The sequence below is a fragment of the Lathyrus oleraceus genome, chromosome 3 (assembly GCF_024323335.1).
Source record: "Lathyrus oleraceus cultivar Zhongwan6 chromosome 3, CAAS_Psat_ZW6_1.0, whole genome shotgun sequence".
Taxonomy (NCBI): domain Eukaryota; kingdom Viridiplantae; phylum Streptophyta; class Magnoliopsida; order Fabales; family Fabaceae; genus Lathyrus; species Lathyrus oleraceus.
In genome coordinates, this window is record NC_066581.1 from 105665182 (window position 1) to 105680756 (window position 15575).

Here is a 15575-nt window from a genome sequence, read left to right on the forward strand (position 1 = left end):
TTGTTAAAACCAATGCACTCACTTTGAAATTGTTACCACGAACTACGAGGTTTTGATCCCTCATTTTATGTTGGTATGTAGGCACAAGTCCGAAGGTCTTGTAAAACACAAAAATATAACTAATGAATTCTTTTCTCATCCCTCCATTCTATTTATTGTGAACATCATTTGTACAAAAACACATATGCACACAAGAAAGGGCTCCCTAGGAGTACCTAGGACACTTTGGGTTCTAACACCTTCCCTCTATGTAACCAACCCCCTTACCTGTAATCTCTGGAATTTTATTAGTTTTGATTTAAAAACTTCTTATCTTTTGGGTTTTGTTCGTACTTTTCCTTTTTCCATTGGAAACAATAAAAGCACGGTGGTGACTCTGGTTTAATTGATGTCTAGCTTATCCATAGCTTGATAATCACAAATTTACCGCTACAATGACATTGTGTGAAACTTGACCTTTTTACCATTCATGAAAGCTAGTGACATACTTGTTGATTTATCTAAGTTGGAGCCTTTTTCATGGATGATGTCTTGGTTCATGTATTCATACTTGTGAATGAATGGTTGAGTGTTATCCAAAGAATGAATTAAATAATCAAAACTCTTAACTAACCTTTGACTAACTCTTTATTAATGTTTCTTTACTTTCAAGTCATTTATTTAATGCAATTTAAATTTTAGTACCTTTATGATTCATTGCCATTTACATTTCATGCAACTTGTTTATGTTTTAGTCCTTTTAATTTTTGCTCACTTGAGCCATATCTTGTGGTTGTATATATTGTTTGCTTGTGATTTTGTTTTGTATGTGGTATTAGGACCTTAAAATACTTAATAACAACAAAAACCCTAAAAAATATCTTGGTGGACTGTTGGACTTGATTTGAACTTTTGGACTTAGAATAGGCAACTTCCCTATGCTTTGAGGACTTGGCCAATGCTACTATCTGAGATTGAGTTACCCTTGATTGAGCCTTTCATCTGATGCAAACCTTTAGTGCTTCTGGTTCATTTGTCACCTTGTCTCTGTGCTTGATTGTTATACATCTATTATTGTTGATGTCTGATGATTGTTTCTGAGTTTACCACAAGGAATGGTTTTCATCTGATACATTGGAAGATATTGAAGATTGCTAGCTATTGGAGTGCTTGCTTGGATCTTATGGCTATCTTTATTTCATGCCTTGGTATTCATATGGTTTTCTTGGTTTTTGGTTATGCTTGTTGCTTGCTCAAAAGTCCAAAGGAAAATGGGTTTCTATCTGACATTCTTATCTTGTGGATTGCATTCCATCGGTCAGATCTTTTCAACTCTTAACTTTTAATTTTTCTGTCTAGGATAGTCCCTTCATCTCTTCCCACTTCTTAAATTTCAAAAAAATCTCTCCCTCTTTTCGAAACATTCTTTGTGTGTGTTTTCAACTTAGATATGTTTTAAAAATTAGAAACTCTGGCCTTATGCCATTGAATGTTTAAACTTTTTATTAATCAAACTTGTGAATAAACTTAACCATATTGGCTTTAATTTCAAAAAAGTCAAAAAGAACTAACAACCCAATTCAAGCCTTTGGCCTTTTGTGCCTTTCATTTTGAACTTTTGATTAAAATTATTCACCAACTTCTTTGAAATTTTTACCATGAATTACGGGGTTTTGATCCCTCATTTTTATGTTGGTACATAGGCATAAGACCGAAGGTCTTGTCAAACACAAAAATATAATTAATGAATTCTTTTCTCATCCCATCACTCTATATTTTATCAAACATCATTTTGACCAAAACACTTACACACAAAAAAGGGCTCCCTAAGAGTACCTATGACACTTTGGGTGATAACACATTCCCCCTGTGTAACCAACCCCCTTACCTGTAATCTCTTACATTTTATTAATTTTGATTTGAAAACTTCTTATCTTTGGGTTTTGTTCGTACTTTTTCCCTTTTCCTTTGGAAACAATAAAAGTGCGGTGGCGACTCTGGTTTTATTGACATCAAGTTTATTCATAGCTTGTTGGTCATGAATTTAACGCTACATAAATCAAGCAGTGACTCTGCTGTGGAGTAGCCCTCAATGGGTTTAGCCTACTTTTTGGTGTGTATATATGTATATCTGATGTTGTTTGTATATATTGTTGTGTGATACTCTGTCTTTTATGCTTGGTGATCTCTGTGCGGTGAGATAATTTCTAACCCGAACTTGAGTGCAATCTAAGATGGGAGGTTGGTATAGTCATGTTGGCTTTGAAGGAGTAGTCCTGAAAGAATTGACATGAGATCCCCCACTTAGTGGAGACCTCTTTGGAGTTACTGATGTCACACGAGTAAGTCGTGGATAGACATTACTTTCTCTAATTTGGAGGTTCAAGAAGCTGAGGGCCGTAGAACATTTAACCCAACTTGGCCTATTTAGGACGTAGTGCGGAGACTGTTCAAGTGTAGACTTGATAACAGTTGTTACACGATACTACATTCAGACGAGTCTCTCTTGAGAATACTATGGGTTGATAAGTCAGTCATTCTAACCTATAGTATTGATAGATGGGATCAAGACTCTGGGAACTTTTTAGAATATGATCTACATGTTTTATCCTTAGTACACTCATTTGGGATGGTTCTTAACCTGACTCCATGCCCGTGACTCAAAACAAACCCTTTGATTCTCGATTGATCCGATCAGTCCCATCAATATCAATGGAACTTGGGTGTTGATAAGGTGAAAACCATAATCCACCAAAATAGATGATTGATCTTGATGATGACTCGATCCACACCTTGACCTTTGTTTGTGTTTGCCTTGTGTGTGATCCCTTGTGTGCGATTGTTGCATTCATGCATACATACGCATCATAACATTCATCCCATAAAATAAATTTCAAGGAAACTAAGGTCTTGTTTGCAAATATTTTCAGACCATGGATTATGGACGAAGGAACACTACGAAGTATGGTTTCAGATGTCCTAATTTGAAAGAGTTAAGGAAGTTTTCATCCTTTGTATTAAATCCCTTGGACTTCAAGCAATGTCATGGGAAGCTCTTTTCTATATTATCTACTGATGTGGTTGAAGGACTTCTGAGTGTCTTGGGGAAGTTCTATGACCCTCTCTGTCGGTGCTTCACTTTTCCTGATTATCAGCTTTTGCCCATGTTGGAGGAGTATGCCCATCTCTTGGGTATTCTCGTATCTAACAAGGCACCTTTTAGTGGATTGGAGGAGATCCTGAGATCTCACATTATAGTCGAAGCTCTTCAGCTGAAGAAATCTGAGATTGATGCTCATTTGGCGAAGACAGGAGGGATTCTAGGGTTGAATTTTGAGTTTTTCATTAGTAAAGCTATTGCTTTTGCTCAAGTTTATAGTATGTATGCTTTTGAAGCCATTTTTGTCTTGTTCATTTATGGTTTAGCTCTGTTCCCTAACATTAACAATTTTGTTGATGTTAACGCCATTAAAATCTTCTTGATTGGGAATCCTGTTCCGACTTTGTTAGGTGACATGTATTTATCTTTGCATATAAGGAATTCTAAAGGTGGTGGAACCATTGTGTATTGTGTTCCTCTTCTGTACAAGTGGTTTATTTTGCACTTGCCTCAGACGCATGCTTTCTTGGAGAACCGACAATGTCTACGGTGCTTTAAGAAATTTATGTCTCTCACAAGTGATGATATTATTTGGTATGATTCTGCAGTTGATAGCTTGGATATTATTGACAGTTGTGGTGAGTTCTCTAACGTGTCTCTTATTGGTACGCAAGGAGGAATCAACTACAACCCAACATTGGCCCGTCGTCATCTTAGTTTCCCCTTGAGAGATAAGCCTAATAACGTTCATTTAGAAGGTCTATTATATCAGGAGGGTAAATATTCCCAACTTTTGAAGAGTAGAATGGTGCGTGCTTCGCACAATGTGCATAGGAAAGGAAGATTCGAGTTTGGTCCATGCAACTGTGCAGCTTTGGGAGCTTACACTATTTGGGTGAAGAAGAGAGCTTTGAAGCTCAAGATGTCGTACGCTTGTGAGTGATGCGTGCTTTTCGCAAGTATACGAACACGCCAGAGTAATATAAAATATTGTCGAATCCACAAAGGCCAAGTGTCAATATATCGTTATCTATTGTTATGGTGTTTATCTAAGGTAATCGAGATAGAGGTGTTTAGAGTGTACAATGAAAAGTAAAGTATTAAATAAAGTTCAATTGATAAAGACAGGCTCGAATGTAATTCACATAATCAATTAATAATCCAAGTACTTGCTAATAGAACTACTTATGGGCAGTGTTTCCTACTTTTAAAAGAACCAATTTAACGGGAACTGTCGCTTTCGCGTATTCAGAACCAAGTTGTACTCCCTAATCAAACCCTCTTATTGTCACCTATAAAAAGGCGCGCATTGCGTTAGAGTAGTAAACCTATTTTTAAGAAATATAGTATCTTGACTAAGTTGAAAAGTATTTTAACCTGGATTTCTTAACCAAAAGAGGTTCTCATGAACCAGACTCTAAACTTATCAACGCGTCCGAAAATAGTTTTAAAATCACTTTTCTTCTTAAGTTAAAAACTCCTAATGAACTAAACAAAGCGCTTTCGCTGTATTTGAGATAGTTAAAAACAACTAAGTTTAAAAAGACGTTGGACAGCTTTCGATCTTACCCAACGGAAATTAAATGCGGGAAAACTTAAGTTGAAAGTCAAAATAGCCCTCAAGTGTTTCTACGAACAATTGTATGGATTATCGGTTCAATTACGATCCTTACATTCTAACCTTTATAGATTTAGTTAGACATGGTAAAGTAAATGTCATTTTAATTTAAATAAAAGTAGTGCGAGTGCGGGAAATAAATGAAAGTAGTGCGAGTGCGGGAAATAAATGAAAGTAGTGCGAGTGCGGGAAATAAATAAAAGTAGTGCGACTGCGAGAAATGAACAAAAGTAGTGCGAGTGCGAAAAATAAATGAAAGTAGTGCGAGTGCGGGAAATAAATGAAAGTAGTGCGAGTGTGGGAAATAAATAAAAGTAGTGCGAGTGTGGAAAATAAATAAAAGTAGTGCGAGTGCGGCAAATAAAAAAATGTAAAGACAGTGCGAGGAAATAAATAAAGTAAAGACAGTGCGAGGAAATAAATAAAGTAAAGACAGTGCGGGAAAGTAAAGTAGATAAAGGCAAAGTAATAAAAACCTGCTCCAATTGGAGGGTTGAATAAAATGCGAAACGGAAATGAAAATGGCGGCAGGATTAACTTCCTTCCAAAGTGCTCCAAACTTGATTACAGACTCGATCACAGACTTGATTATACAATTGTGGTAACACCTCGATGTGAAGCGATTACCACTTTAAAATACTGAATATATGCCTAAGTGAAACTAAGTTTGCTCTAAGTTTGGATGATTAAACAAATGAATTCGAGTCTCTATTTATAGGCAAGTAAAATAATGAAAAAGACAAGGATGCCCTTCAGTTTAAAATTGGGAGGGAAAACTTTTCTTCTTGTGGCGTCCGCCACAACACCATGGCGCCCGCCACAAGAGCAAAGTGTGGCGCCCAAGTGGATGTAGTGGGGAACGTGGCAGTTGAGGAAAGTTGAGTTGTGACACGTCATGATTGGATCCATGGCTTCAGCCTCAGTGGGAGCCACAAGTGTAAAATGCTGAATTTTAGGGTTTTTAGCTCGTTTTCACTCCTTTTCTTGATCGGGGCTCCGATTAGACTGAAAACCTGAAAACAAAGAGAAACATAGTAATAACATAACAAAATGATAATAAAACAACTAGAATGCATGCGAAATCGGAGTCAAAAATACGGTGAATTTCAGTGTCATCAAATTCTCCCACACTTAAACCCTTGCTTGTCCTCAAGCAAAACACTAAAAAGCTCATAGAAGAAAAACCGGTGTCAATGAGTGATTCGGGGTAAAATATTTCTAAGTTCAAGTCGGGATGCAATGATAGGTACTAACTGAGTGAACTAAGGGTTTCATGATGACACTTATCCGAAAATACGGACATAAACTCCATTACTATATTAACCAACCCATATTATCCCACAATACCTAGGCCTGCCTCTTCATCTCTTTTTGTGTCCTTTTCATTCAGGCGCAATCACATTAAACCCGTTATCCGTACATGCTTCATAGCAGAGTGACCTGTTAGTGATTATGATCTAAACATGGGGTTCTTGGCACATAAATCTGTGTACACCCTTTTATTTGACCCAACTGCAGTTGTGGGGGATCGAATCGTAATCCACCCTACCGAGTTCAGCGCCAGATACCTCTGAGCCAACTAACAATGGGTGAGTTTTTCTTTTTCTTTTTCTTTTGTAGCAAATTTTTACAACCTTTTTTTTTGGTTTAAATGACTTTGTGAGGGTCACCTGTACCGGAGTTGCCTTTTTGCTTTATTTTATTTTATTTATTTCACTGGATCATTCACTTATGTTCATCGGTCCCCTACGTAGAGGATGCGTAGGCCGGAGCTGACTGCTGGAATAAACTACTGAGGACTTATACTGAAATGATGATTAAGGCCATGGTATATGGGGTTTCGGGAGTGATTCCTATATTCATGAAGTCTATGGTGCTAAAACAATACTGATGTTTCAAAAAGTTCTCCCAAGTCACCGCATCCTTACTCAAACCCGTCTTAAACACCCAAAAACTTTCAGAATAACACCGTTTTCTTTTGCAAAATTTTTTTTGGTAGGGCTAAAGGAATGGGGAGATTAGACTGTACTAAAGATACACTATACTAGTGACTCGTCAGACTCATGCATTATCTAAAACACTCAAATTAAAGCAGAATGAAATAAAGTAAACAACTAAAAAGTAATAAAAATGAACAAACTAACTAAAAACAGCAAAGAAAAAATAGAAAGCAATAAAGTCTCCTCCCACACTTAAATTGAACATTGTCCCCAATGTTTCGAAATAAGATAAGGGGAGAGTCACCTAACATCCTACTGCTGACCACTGGTACCTTCGCCATTCTGAGGTGGACGACGGGTTCGGCTGCGACGATGGTCTCTCTGATCCATCCTGGCCTGTAAGGCATCCTGAGTAGTCCTCACCTCTCGAAGGTTACTTAAAATGGAGCCATGAGTGGTCTCTATCAGTGCACAATGTTGACAGTGGTAGTGCTGCTGACGGGCTTGCTCGTTTGTAATCGTAAGCAGGGACTGTATAATAGTCTCATAGGATCTATCTGTCCTCCGCTGCGATTCTTGCATGAAGCTCATGTTATCCGCCAGTTGTTGCTGAATGGTAGAGAGTAGGTCATCACGCCTTTGCTCTCTAGCCATGTGGTCACGCCATATCTCCTCTGTAGAAGGGTGATGAGGGGACACATGAGGTACGGGAGATTGCTCTCTCCGATCATATTCTTCATCAGTGTCGTGTCCCTCCTCATCAGGAACATTAGGAGGAAGAGGACCCAAAACAGGTGGAACATCTAAAACATAGGTCCAATTTCTTTCATCATGTACATCAGTACGTCTAGTGCATGGTAAGACAACAGATGGGATAACTACACCATGAACCATAAGCACATAACCTCCTTCTCTCCTCAATCGGCACAATTTCATATCTCTCAGAAATTTTAGGTTGATTGTGCGAGGAGCTAAGGGATCTAGGGTAGCTATCTCATTGTTCAGGTTAAGCGCCCGAGAAATAGACGTAATGAGTCCTCCAAAAACAATCTGTCCCACTTTATTAAGAGTTAAAGCCATATGATCGAGCATAAACGGGACCGAATTAATTCTTCTATTTGTGAGGCTTCCTTGCAAAAATAGAAGCTCTTGAGCATTGACCTTATTTGGATTCTCCCGACCAAAAATAGTACATCCCAACAGATATCTAAAAACTCTGATGGCCGGGTTATGGATGGTCGAGGCAAGAATTCCTTCAAAAGAATTTATTGAAGTGTTTGACAATCTCTGCCAGAAGGAAAACACCTCGACCGACCAATCTGAATCCAAAGGGGCCTCACAAATATCACCGTCCCCATGAGGAATACCTAACAGGCCTGCTAGTTCGTCGGTACTGAATTCGTATTTAACAACAAACATTCTAAATCGGACAGTACCAACTGTGCTAGCAGTGTTATGATTGACAATATAGAGTAAAGAACTTAAAAATTCGATTGTCAATCGCTCAAAGGTAGGTTCTTTGTTTGAAAAGATAGTATGCAAGCCTAAATTATCTAATAAATAAAAAAATGCTATAGTAGATACCCAAAGTGTAAAGACAATTTTCATCCACATACCTTGTCGGGAAAATTTCCCGATTTTGCAACCTTGCGACAATTTTTCTCTGTCTATCTCCCGGTTTCCCTTCTCGAAGAATAAATTCGTTAAACTCCATTTTGCAGCTCTTGGAATGTGATGAAGAAGATGAAGATGGGTATGTAAAAAGGTGTGATTTTAATGAGATTTGACGGATGAAAATGAAAATGGAAGTTGGGAAAATGATTTGTATAATGTGAAGATGAGAAACGTGGGAGCTTTTGTGGGGTTCAAGGGCGTTTTTGTAAGGTGGAAAAATGGGTTTGAAGGTATGAAAATGGTGAAGAATGTGAGTCTGCCCCGAGCTTATACAGACGCTGTGGCGGGCGCCGCAACATCTACAGCGGGCGCCACAAGACTAAATTCGGCTGGGCCAGATTTTGGTCATTTGGCATGGGCTTCTCGTTCTCTTTTCGGTTGGGGGGTCCGGATAGCGTTTGCATTGTAATTTCCTATTGACATAAGGCTTGCATAATTATATAAAAATAAAATTTAAAACATTAGACTAATAAATAAATAAATAATATAATTAACTAGACTATGATAAAAATGTAAATATAATAAACACACATAAAATATAGATATGGAAATATTAATGTTAATGTGCTGACATAGTTAAGAAAATATCCCAAATGCAATGATATAAAATAAGTTAGGTAAATGCGAAAAATATAAGCATAAATGAGACAAAATAAAATGAGATGGTGAAATCAAATAGTAGGGGGTTCGTCTGCCTGACTAGATCCGCGAAGCATGGCTATCTCCTGGCGAAGCTCTACGATCTCCTGGTATAAATAGTCAGCCTCGGTAGCATGTGTAAGGTCTGATACTCCCATCTGTAAGGTAAGGCTGGCTACCTCCTGCCTAAGCCCGACGATCTCTCTACGACACTCTGCAATCTGGGTGTGGATGTCTGGGGTCTGCAATGATAAATTGTTAGAGAATACAGTGATCTTGGGTGAAGGCGGTGTAGGGGTATACTCAACAACAGGTGGGGATCTAGGCTCCTCGATAGTCTCTCCCTGGCCCTCCAACGCATAATCCAGTTCGCTGGGTCATGAACGCTGGTCATCATAGGATCAGGCAGTGTAAAATAATGAATCGCCTCGCTATCGATCAACAGTCTGAACTGTCTTGGATTGAATGAGGATCTCCTCATCAGTCCTCTGGTCAAGCAAAAGTCGATATCCATAGTAGTGTACCCATAGTGGGTCCTGAGGTGTAATATCTTGCGGGATAGACCTAAGGCGATTGCAATATGTGTGATGATCCCTCCTACATGAATGACTCCTTCGGATGATCTGGAGACACCGCTGAGGCCACACAACAGAAAGTTCCCACACGCCACAGGGAGAGACTGGGATGCATAAAATAGTAGGAATATCTCCTCCTCACTTAGTAACGTCTCAGCATCCGATCTTCCCAGGAAGGAGTGTGCCAGTATCATCTGGAAGTATCTAAAAGAAGGGTTATGTATAGCCTGGGACAACTGAGTAGAGGGGTCCTGACTCCCTCCTTCGGAGATATCGCTCAAGAACTTTTCCACTTCCTTACCCAGAAAGTATCCCATCAGTGTCTCAGGGATAGCGTCAGGGGTGGTTTGGAAACCCAATAGGTCACCGAACTCCTTCTGGCTGAAAGAGTACTCAATCCCAAAGAGCCTGAAAGCAGCATACCCATCCGGTCTAGAGTAAGGGTCATAATCAAATGAACTGAGGAACTCCAATGTCAAGTTCCTGTAGGTGTTGCTCAGGTCGTCAGCGAACTCGTCCCAATGGAGTTGGTGGCTCTGAAATCGGATGCTTGGCTCAATGCCCAAGGCTTCCATGCAGTGCTGGTCTGGGCAGCGTGTGGGGGCCATGGGGCGCTGGTGGAGAGATATGTACCGCTCTCTCTGGGCATCATCCCTGAAAGCTACGTGCATATCGTCGAAGTCCTGCATCCTGTAAAAGTTAGGAAAAAGGATCCTGAAAGCACAAATATTGCAAATATTTAGTCCAGGAAAAAATATGATAAAAAATAAAAATAAAATAAAATAAAGTAAATAAATGCGAAAAAGGTAAAGCAGGATAAGAAAATCGTGGGTTGCCTCCCAAGCAGCGCTTGTTTAACGTCATTAGCTTGACGATCAGAATTTATACACCTGTAGTAGGGATCGGTGGATCAGTCAGAGTGTGGCTTGAGTAGTCTGTTGGAATGTCTCCTCCTTCGTCTAGCTTCAGTCTTTGTCCATTTACCATGAATGGACTACAAGTTTCGTTCTTGATTTCTACGGTTCCGGATTTCAGAATCTTGGATACTTTGAAAGGGCCAGTCCATCTTGAGCGCAGCTTCCCAGGGAAAAGTCGTAACCTAGAGTTGAACAAGAGAACAGGGTCGCCTATATTGAAGTCTTTCTTCACTATTCTTTTGTCATGCCAGGCTTTTGTTCTTTCTTTGTATATTTTGACATTCTTGTAGGTAGATTGCTTGAGTTCTTCTAGTTTGTAAATGTCAAGGATACGCTTCTCACTGCGGTCAGGTAATCTAAATTCAAAGTTTTAATGGCCCAATAGGCCTTATGCTCTAATTCGAAAGGTAAGTGATAGGATTTTCCATAGACTAGTTGGTAGGGAGTTGTTCCTATAGGGGTTTTGAAAGCGATTCTATAGGCCCATAATGCTTCTTGAAGCTTCTGAGACCAATCTCTTCTAGATATTGAAACAGTTTTTTCTAGAATTTGTTTTATCTCCCAATTGGATACTTCTACTTGGCCACTAGTCTGTGGGTGGTATGGTGTTGCTACTCTATGTCTAACTCCATATTTTCTTAAAAGTTTATCAAATATTCTCGATATGAAGTGTGATCCTCCATCTCTTATGACTAAACAGGGTGTTCCAAATCTAAGGAATATATAGTTTTTGAATAACTTGATCACTACCCTAGTATCGTTTATGGGTGCAGCTATAACTTCAATCCACTTAGACACGTATTCTACAACTACTAAGATATACTTGTTTCCTAAGGATGGTGGGAAAGGACCCATGAAATCTATACCCCATACGTCGAAGAGTTCTACTTCCTGAATGTTTCTTAGAGGCATTTCGTCACGCCTTGAAATATTTCCAGTGCGTTGGCATCTATCACATCTGACAATGCAAGCATGGACATCATGCCACATGGTAGGCCAGAATAGGCCAGCTTGAAGAATCTTGACGTATGTCTTAGAGGTGCTCGCATGTCCACCATAGGGTGCAGAATGACAATGCTCAATTATACTCTTTACCTCCTCTTCTGGAACGCAATGGCGAAAAATGCCATCTTTACCCCTTTTGAAAAGGAGTGGTTCGTCCCAATAAAAGTTTCTTACATCGTTGAAGAACTTCTTCTTGCGGTGGTAGTCAAGATCAGGGGGTACGATATCAGCAGCTAGGTAATTAACAAAGTCCGCATACCATGGTACGTTACTTACTGCTAAGGATTTTTGGAAGTGCTCATGAGGGCGTAGGCTATCATCTTCAATGGTTTCTAGTCTAGCTATCAGTCTATCATAGGCAAAATCATCATTTATGGGTACTAAGTCTGGTTTTAGATGTTCTAGCCTAGAAAGGTGATCAGCTACTACATTTTCGGTGCCTTTTTTATCTCTTATATCTAAATCAAACTCTTGTAGTAACAGAATCCATCGGAGTAACCTGGGCTTGGCGTCCTTTTTACTTAATAGGTAACGAATGGCAGCATGATCGGTGTAAACTATAATTTTGGCTCCTACTAGATAAGATCTAAATTTGTCTATAGCGAAAACTACAGCGAGTAATTCCTTTTCAGTTGTTGCGTAGCTGAGTTGGGCAACGTCTAGGGTTCTACTGGCATAATAAATGGCATGTAATTTTTTTTATCTTTCCTTTGTCCTAGAATAGCTCCAACGGCATAATCACTAGCGTCACACATTATCTCAAAAGGTTCTGACCAATCAGGGGGTTTCATAATAGGTGCTGATATTAACGCTTGCTTTAAAAGATTAAATGCTTCATTACATTTTTCATCGAAAATGAATTCAACATCTTTCATTAAAAGGCCAGTTAAAGGTTTAGTTATTTTGGAGAAGTCCTTGATAAAACGCCGGTAGAATCCAGCATATCCAAGAAAGCTTCAGACTTCTCTGATAGTTTTGGGTGGTTTTAGGTTTTCAATAACTTCTATTTTAGCTCTATCTACCTCTATACCTTTTTCGAAAACTATATGTCCTAAAACAATTCCTTCGGTCACCATGAAATGACACTTTTCCCAATTTAGTACAAGGTTCACCTCCACGCATCTCTCCAGGATTTTCTCAAGGTTAGCAAGACAATTATGGAAATCGAATCCGCAAACTGAGAAATCATCCATAAATACTTCCATGATACCATCTAGGTAATTTGCAAAGATCGACATCATGCAACGTTGGAAAGTAGCTGGGGCGTTACAGAGGCCGAATGGCATTCGTCTGTAGGCAAAAGTTCCATAAGGGCATGTAAAGGTAATTTTTTCTTGATCTTCAGGGTGGATAGGTATTTGGAAGAATCCAGAGTATCCATCCAGATAGCAGAAGTAAGAGTGTCTGGCTAGACGCTCCAACATCTGGTCTATAAATGGTAAAGGGAAATGATCCTTCCTGGTTGCTTTATTTGACTTTCTATAGTCTATACACATCCTCCATCCTCCTTCTATCCGTTTTGCTACATGTTCACCTTTATCGTTTTGCACGACTGTGATGCCTCCCTTTTTAGGTACTACATGCACAGGGCTCACCCACTTACTATCCGAGATTTGGTATATTATACCTGCCTCAAGTAACTTAAGAACTTCTTTTTTAACAACATCACTCATTATAGGGTTTATTCTTCTCTGATGTTCTCTGGAGGGTTTTGAATCTTCTTCGAGCGAAATCCGATGCATGCATACGGATGGGCTTATACCTTTCAGGTCAGAGATATTATATCCTAAGGCTGAGGGATATCTTCGTAAAACATCTAAAAGTTGGTTTGTTTCCTCTTGGCTCAAGGTAGCACTGACTATAACTGGACGGTTCTTCTCTTCGTCGAGGAACTCATATCTCAGGTTCTTAGGCAGTTCCTTAAGTTCTAAGATTGGTTTCTTAGGGCATTGCATATGATCTGGGGTAAGGGATAAACATTCGTAAAGGTTATCATTGATGTAGGGTTTTCTAAAGTCATCATCTTCCAATATGAAGGTTGATGGCAACTTAATTGTTTTTATGATTTCTTCTTGTTCTAATTCCCTAACGCATTCATCAATGATATGTAAGGCATAACATGCGTCTCCCATCACAAGGGCCATAAGAAATTTCGAAAGTATAAATTCTATTTTCTCGTCACCTACCTCAAAAGTCAACTTTCCTCTCTTGACATTTATTATGGCTCATGCAGTTGATAAGAGCGATCTACCTAGAAGGACCGGTATATCATTGTCCTCTTTGATGTCCATGACAACAAAATTAGTAGGGATAAATAACTGACCTATCCTAACAATGACATCTTCTAAAATGCCTATCGGATACTTAACAGATCTATCGGCTAACTGAAGTGATATCTTAGTAGGCCCTAATTCTCCTAAGTTTAACCTCTCACAAACTGCTAAAGGCATTAAGCTCACACTAGCTCCTAAGTCTAGAAAAGCTTTTTCGATGACATGACTTCCCAAAAGATAAGGAATGGAGAAATTTCCAGGATCTTTATCTTTCTTGGCTAATTTATTCTCGGAAATAGAATTGCATTCCAAGGGCTTCGGATCGTCTAGTCTATGTTTTTTGGTAAGGATGTCTTTGAGAAACTTGGCATAAGAAGGTATTTGGGCGATGGCTTCTGTGAAAGGGATTTCTACGTGAAGTTTTTCTATAACTTTAATAAATTTCTGATACTGGTTATTGATTTGGGTTTGTTTGAGTCTTTTCGGATATGGTATAAGTGGTTTATATGGCGGGGGTGGTACATAAGTTTTATCTTTAGGTTTTTCTCCATTTTCTTGACCTTCCTGGTTTTCAGATTCCACTGGTTCCTTCACTTCATCCGTGGGTTTGGTACATTCCTTAGAATTTTTGGGTTCACTCAATCTTGGGTTTGGTGGCTCATCATAAGCGTTCCCACTTTGTAGGGTAATGGCATTGGCTTTCCCTCTCGGATTCTGTTGAGGTTGTCCAGGGAACTGTCCTCCAGGTGTAGTCTGGGGGGCTTGGTTTAAAGCTATCTGAGAGATCTGGGTTTCAAGCATCTTAGTATGAGTAACTATTTGGTCAACCTTGGTTCCTAACTGGGCAATCAGTTCGCTAACGTGAATGTTTTGGTTCATGAACTCTTTATTTTGTTGGGTTTGAGCAGTGATAAAATTTTCCATAATTTTCTCAAGGCTCGACTTTGGTGGCACAGGTTGCATAGGTTGATTTGATCTTGGGGCTTGGTAACCAGGTTGTCTCGGAGGTGCATTATTTTGGATATGGTTATTGTTCTTATAGGAGAAGTTCGGGTGATTCCTCCATCCAGGGTTATAGGTATTCGAATATGGGTTCCCTTGGGTGTAGTTCACTTGCTCAGAGTGGGTTTCGTTTAATAGACTGCATTCTGCAGATTTGTGTCCTTTGATTCCACATATCTCACAATCTGACGAAACCGCGGCTGCAGTATTCGGGTTTATGCACATATGCTCGACCTTGAGGGATAATGCGTGCATTTTAGCTTGCATCATGTATATAGAGCTTAGTTCATGTACTCCTCCTTGGGCTTCCTTCTTCTCAACCGTCGCTCGTTCGACTCCCCATGATTGATGGTTTTGAGCCATATCTTCGATGAGGGCACTAGCTTCAGGGTAAGGTTTGTTCATCAGCGCACCGCGTGCGGCAGCGTCGATGGTCATCTTAGTGTTATAGTGAAGTCCATTATAGAAGGTCTGAATGATTAACCAATTTTCTAGACCATGATATGGGCATGCTCTTAACAGCTCTTTATATCTCTCCCAAGCTTCGAACAACGATTCTCCTTGGTTTTGGGTAAATTTGGTTATATGGTTTCGAAGAACGGCGGTCTTACTTGGGGGAAAATATCTAGCAAGGAATACTCTTCTAAGGTTATCCCAAGACGTAATGGAATTAGGTGGAAGGGAATCTAACCAAGACAGAGCTTTATCTCTGAGGGAGAAGGGGAATAATCTTAAACGGATTGCCTCAGGAGAAGCTCCATTGGTTTTAAAAGTGTCTGCTAATTGGAGAAAGATTTTTAAATGTTGGTTTGGGTTCTCGGCAGCGAGACCTACGAATTGTATCTGTTGCACT

The 15575-nt window shown here is 39.4% G+C and overlaps 1 non-coding gene across 1 annotated transcript; it reads left to right on the plus strand.

Annotated features, from left to right (window-relative positions):
• Nucleotides 1-15215: 15215 nt before the first annotated feature.
• On the plus strand, nucleotides 15216-15322 carry LOC127134180 (small nucleolar RNA R71). The gene has a single exon (XR_007807937.1). It is a non-coding gene; the product is annotated as a small nucleolar RNA R71 (small nucleolar RNA).
• Nucleotides 15323-15575: the final 253 nt, after the last annotated feature.